Source organism: Chiloscyllium plagiosum, chromosome 21, assembly GCF_004010195.1.
Source record: "Chiloscyllium plagiosum isolate BGI_BamShark_2017 chromosome 21, ASM401019v2, whole genome shotgun sequence".
NCBI classification, from domain to species: domain Eukaryota; kingdom Metazoa; phylum Chordata; class Chondrichthyes; order Orectolobiformes; family Hemiscylliidae; genus Chiloscyllium; species Chiloscyllium plagiosum.
This window is the reverse complement of record NC_057730.1, coordinates 58458957-58464515: the sequence shown is the minus strand read 5'-3', so window position 1 is coordinate 58464515 and position 5559 is coordinate 58458957.

Sequence of the window (5559 nt, the reverse complement as noted above, 5' to 3'; positions counted from 1 at the left end):
GATGATCTCATTTATTGGAAGCAACTCTGGAAATTTTGCAGTTTTTTTTGTGAAAAGAGAAGGAACAAGATCAATGAAATAATGTCAATCAAAGGTAATTTTAAATGGATACCTGTTATCTAAGCTCCAAAGGGATTGAGTTTTAATAATTTAGGTTTTTGAAAAAAAAAGTTTCTTCTATCCAGTTGACAGCCTTTTTCTCTGATCATTTATAAAAAGAAACTCCAGGTAAGTAACTGGGCTCCATTCACCATTTTGCTGAAACGGCACTTTTTCAGTGTTATAAAGGGAGTCTCCATTACCTCCAATGCCTTATTGGCTCCCTGTGTTCTGAATGTCACCTGTTTCAGATGATAGTTCAGAAATCTTTTTGCATGAGCATATGGTTGACACGTATTGCAGACTATGATGGAGCTGTTGACACTCATCAACAAAATGCTAAGTCTTTCATCCGCAACTTGCTTTCTGTGCATTCTGGTGTTTAGCAGTGTTCCATCTGAATCGATGGTATTACCAGCCCAAATTTGGCCCACACCCTGGAATTCAGCTGAAGGCTTCGTAGTGGGTCAAAGCTGCTCATGAATTTTCAATTGGATTAACAGCTCGATGTTCAAAATTCCAATCTTGGAGAAAATGCAGGTTCTTGTGCAGACTGGACAGTAACCAATTTTAAACAGAGCATTTTCATCACTGCTGCTTTGTTCCTTCATTTCTGAAGGTATACATTGCACTGGTTTGTGCCAAATATTGATTAAACATTATTCTCTTCAATCCCACTGCCATTAGTCTCAGCTCCCTACATTGCATTGGTTTCTCAGATACTGTATTTTTGCTATTAATTCTGTCACCCTCAGGATTTGTTAAACTTTTGCCTTTTAGAAGCACATTTGAGCTAAACTCCGATTTAAATCCTAGTTTCTGTGATGATGATTGAAACATTTCAGTGGGTCACACAGATTTGTTGTTTATGTCCTAAAACCGGAAGTGTAGTTTAAATCTTCAATTTTAAATTAGTTGTAATTTGCTTTTTAAAAATGAGCATTACCATTTAGGTAAAAATCCCATCAAATATTAAAAATTTCCTGTCTCGAGACTTAGCCCAGATTTGAATTAGTGCTACTTTTAAAATGCTAATTCAAACATTTAGCCAGTTGGTCCAAGGCTTCTTTCTGATCAGACATTCTTTGTTCTAGGAGTCCAGAGGAGGTTTACAAGGATGATCCTGGGGATGAAGGCTTGTCATATGAGGAGCAGATGGGGACTCTGGGTCTGTACTCAATGGAGTTTAGAAGGATAAGGGGAATCTGATCGAAACTTAAAAAATACTAAGAGGCCTGGATAGAGAGAAAGTAGAAAAGATATTTCCGCTCGTAGGAGAGCCAAAGACTAGCTCTGAGTGAATGGGTGACCCTTGAGAACTGAGATGAGAAATTTCCTCAGCCAGAGGATGGTGAATCTCTGCAACTGATTACTACAGAGGACTGTGGAGGCCAAGTTACTGAGTATATTGAAGACAGAGATAAGTAGGTTCTTGATTTAGTAGGGGGATCAAAGGTTATCAGGAGAAGGCAGGAGAATGGTATTCAGAAAAATATCAGCCATGATCGAACGGTGGAGCAAAGTCAATGCCAAATGGCCTAATTCTGCTCCGATACATTATGGTCTTTTTCTAAGGATATAGTTGCAGTTAGTAATGTAAGGTTGCTGAACTATGTAGATATCATGAAACCTAGTACTGTCGTCACCAAATGTCACTCTTTGCAGAACAGATTAGTGACTTGCAGTCAGGTTGAGGAGCCCTGTCTTCAGTTAATAGAACATAGAATGTTACGGCACAGTACAGGCCCTTCAGCCCTCGATGTTGTGCTGACCTGTGAAAATAATCTGCCCATCTAACCTATACCGTTACATTATTATCCAGATGTATGTCCAATGCCAATTTAAATACCCTAATGTTGGTGAGTCTACTACTGTTGCAGGCAGGCCGTTGCATGCCCCTACGACTCTGAGTAAAGAAACTACCCCGATATCTATCCTAAATCTATCACCCTTCAAGGCTCTGTCCCTTTGTTTTGGACTTCACCATCCGAGGAAAAAGGCTCTCATTGTCCACCCTGTCTAACCCTCTGACTATCTTAAACGTCTTACTTAAGTCACCTCTCAACTTTCTCCAATGAAAACAGCCTCAGTTCCTTCAGCCTTTCCTCATAAGACCTTCCCTCCATACCAGGCGACATCCTGGTAAATCTCCTCTGAACCCTCTCCAAAGCTTCCACATCCTTCCTATACTGTGACAACCAGATTGGATGCAATAGTCCAGGGATTCAGGGATACTTTAAGGGATTTATGCACCTGGACACAGAGATCTCTGTTCATCTACACTGCCAAGAACTTTACCATTAGCCCAGTACTCTACATTCCTGTTACTTCTTCCGAAGTGAACTACCTCACACTTTTCCACATTAAACTCCATTTGCCACCTCTCAGCCCAACTCTGCAACATCCTTCTGCACTATCCACATCTGCCTACTTTAGTGTCATCCGCAAATTTACTAACCCACCCTTCTACGCCCACATCCAGATCATTTATAAAAATGACAAACAAACAGCAGTGGTCCCAAAACAGATCCTTGTGGCACACCTCTGGTAACTGAGCTCCAGGATGAACACTTCCCATCAACCACCAGAGAATCCAAGGATAAATACCAACCAGCCCAGGGGTCTTACCTATTTTCAGATCTTCCAAAATTGCTAAAACCTTCTCCTTGTCAACCGCAATCCCATCTAATCTTGGAGCCTGTATCTGTCTCTGTATTCTCCCTTTTCCATTGTGAACACTGATGAAAAGTATTCATTAAGCACTTCCTCTATGTCCTCAGATTCCACACATGACTTCGCACTACTATCTTTGATTGGCCCTAATCTTACTCTCGTCAATCTTTTATTCCTGATATATCTATAGAAGGCCTTGAGGTTTTCCTTGATCCTATCCACCAACAACTTCTCATGTCCCTTCCTGGCTCTTCTTAGCCCTCTCTTTAGATCTTTTGTGGCTAACTTATAACTCAGGCCCCCTAACTGAGCCTTCATGCCTCATCCTCACATAAGCCGCCTTATTTCTCTTGTCAAGAGCTTCAACTTCGTTAGTAAACCATGGCTCCCTCTCCTGACAACTACCTCCCTGCCTGATAGGTATATACTTATCAAGGACCCGCAGTAGCTGTTCCTTGAATTAGCTCCACATTTCAAGTCTGTCCATCCCCTGTAGTTTCCTTCCCCATCCTATGCATCCTAAATCTTGCCTAATCGCATCATAATTGCCTTTCCCCCAGTTATACCTCTTTCCCTGTGGTATATATCTATCCCTGCTCATTGCTATTGTAAACATAACCAAATTGTTAAAAACCACACAACATCAGGTTATAGTCCAACAAGTTCAATTGGAAGCACTAGCTTTTGGAGCGCTGCTGAAATTTTGTGATTTTTAACTTTGTACACCCCAGTCCAACACTGGCATCTTCAAATCATGATAACCGAATTGTGGTCACTATCACCGAAGTGTTCACCCATGTCCAAATCTAACAGCTGGCCGGGTTCATTCCCCAGTACCAAGTCCAATATGGCATCAGCCCTTGTTGGCCTGTCTACGTACTGCGTCAGAAAACCCTCCTGCACACATTGAACAAAAACTGACCCATCTCAACTAGTTGAAGTACAGTATTCCCAGTCGATAGTGGAGAAGTTGAAGTCCCCCATAACAACTACCCTTTTACTCTTGCTCCTGTAGAGAATCATCTTTGCTATCCTTTCCTCTACATCTCTGGAACAATTCAGAGGTCTACAGAAGAACTCCCAACAGGGTGACCTTCCCTTTCCTGTTTCTAACCTCAGCCCAAACTATCTCAGTGGATGAGTCCTCAAACATTATCTCAGCTGCTGTAATACTACCCTCTATTAACAATGCCACACCTCCCTTTTCCCATCATCTCTCTTCTTACTGAAACATTTAAATCCCGGAATCTGCAACAACCATTCCTGTCCCTCCTCTAGCCATGTCTCTGAAATGGCCACAATATCGAAATCCTCGGTTCTTTTCCTTCACTTCATTTTGGATGCCTCTATACTAAAAATGTTTTTTTTTCTGAATAGCACTTGTTTGTTTAATACAATTGTTTCTTCGTGAATCCAAAGTTTTTTTTTACACCAGCCTCTTATTTTCTACAATTTGCATGTATCAATTACAACCTATTTTCATGATTTGGAGATGTCGGTGTTGGACTGGGGTGTATAAAGTTAAAAATCACACAACACCAGGCTATAGTCCAACAGGTTTAATTGGAAGCTTTTCCATTTCTTCCATCACGGCGGTATGTTGGTAATTATTTGCTGAAAATTGATAATTTTAGGTTACAATCTTATCATAGAAGAATATGGCACAGGGACATAACATTTGCACTGGTGTTTGTCTCCATGAGTTGAGTTCTTCTGTGCTTCTGAATTTCCGTACTACTAGATATTATTTTCTCAACTTCTAATTCCCTTGCAAAAGAATTTATTTCCTTTACTTCAGAGTTTGTGACAGAATTCCATTATCTAACAACATTGTGGTCTTTCTCAGCAGCATTTAATTCGTTTCCCTTTTTTGAACATTGTGACTGATGCTTTTTTAATACAATAAATATGTAGTGACAATATTTTAAGATTCCAAAACCACTGCTTCTCAATCCTTTCTTTTGAACACATGCTTTTTTTTTAAGGTGGGGCTGAGGTTGTGGATCAGTTTGTACATATGTCCTTTGTTGTGCTAACTCAGGTGCATAAGTCGGGGATAAATGTGGAGGAATGGGTTTGGGTGGGATACTCTTCAGAGGGTCAGTATGGACTTGTTGGTCCGAAAGCCCTTTTTACATACTATAGGGATTCTATGAACTGTCTGTGTCTAAACTTCAAAGTGGTAAAGCAAGATTGGAGTTGCATAAAATTACTGAAATTAACTACTTACAAATATTGACAGTTTTAAAAATGGAGGGTGGTGGTGTTGGGACTAAATTTTCTTTTCAAACACATCTTTCAATCATTTTACACACTGCTCTATGTTGCATTTCTATTTAATACATAGTGCCAGACTATTCATACAAATGCCTGGTCTGTAATATGATATAGGCAGAAGTGGATACTGCAGATGCTGGAGATTAGAGTGGTGCTGGAAAAGCACAGTAGGTCAGGCAGCATCCGAGGAGCAGGAAAATCATCAGAAGGGCTTTTGACCAAAATGTCGATTTTCTGCTCCTTTGATACTGCCTGACCTGCTGTGCTTTTCCAGCACCACTCTAATATGATATGTGTAGTATACAAAGAGTAGAGGAGTGGAAAAAATGCTGGAATTACTCAATCTGGAAGTTTATTTTTATTTTTCATTCACAAATGGATTGTGGACTTAGTTCAGTTTGAGCTTGCAATCATTGCAAACATTTGGAATTCTAAACATAAAGCCAAATGGCTGAAGTCCCAAGGCACAGACAATAGTTCAACTGAAAAAGCAGATCCACTCTGGATTTC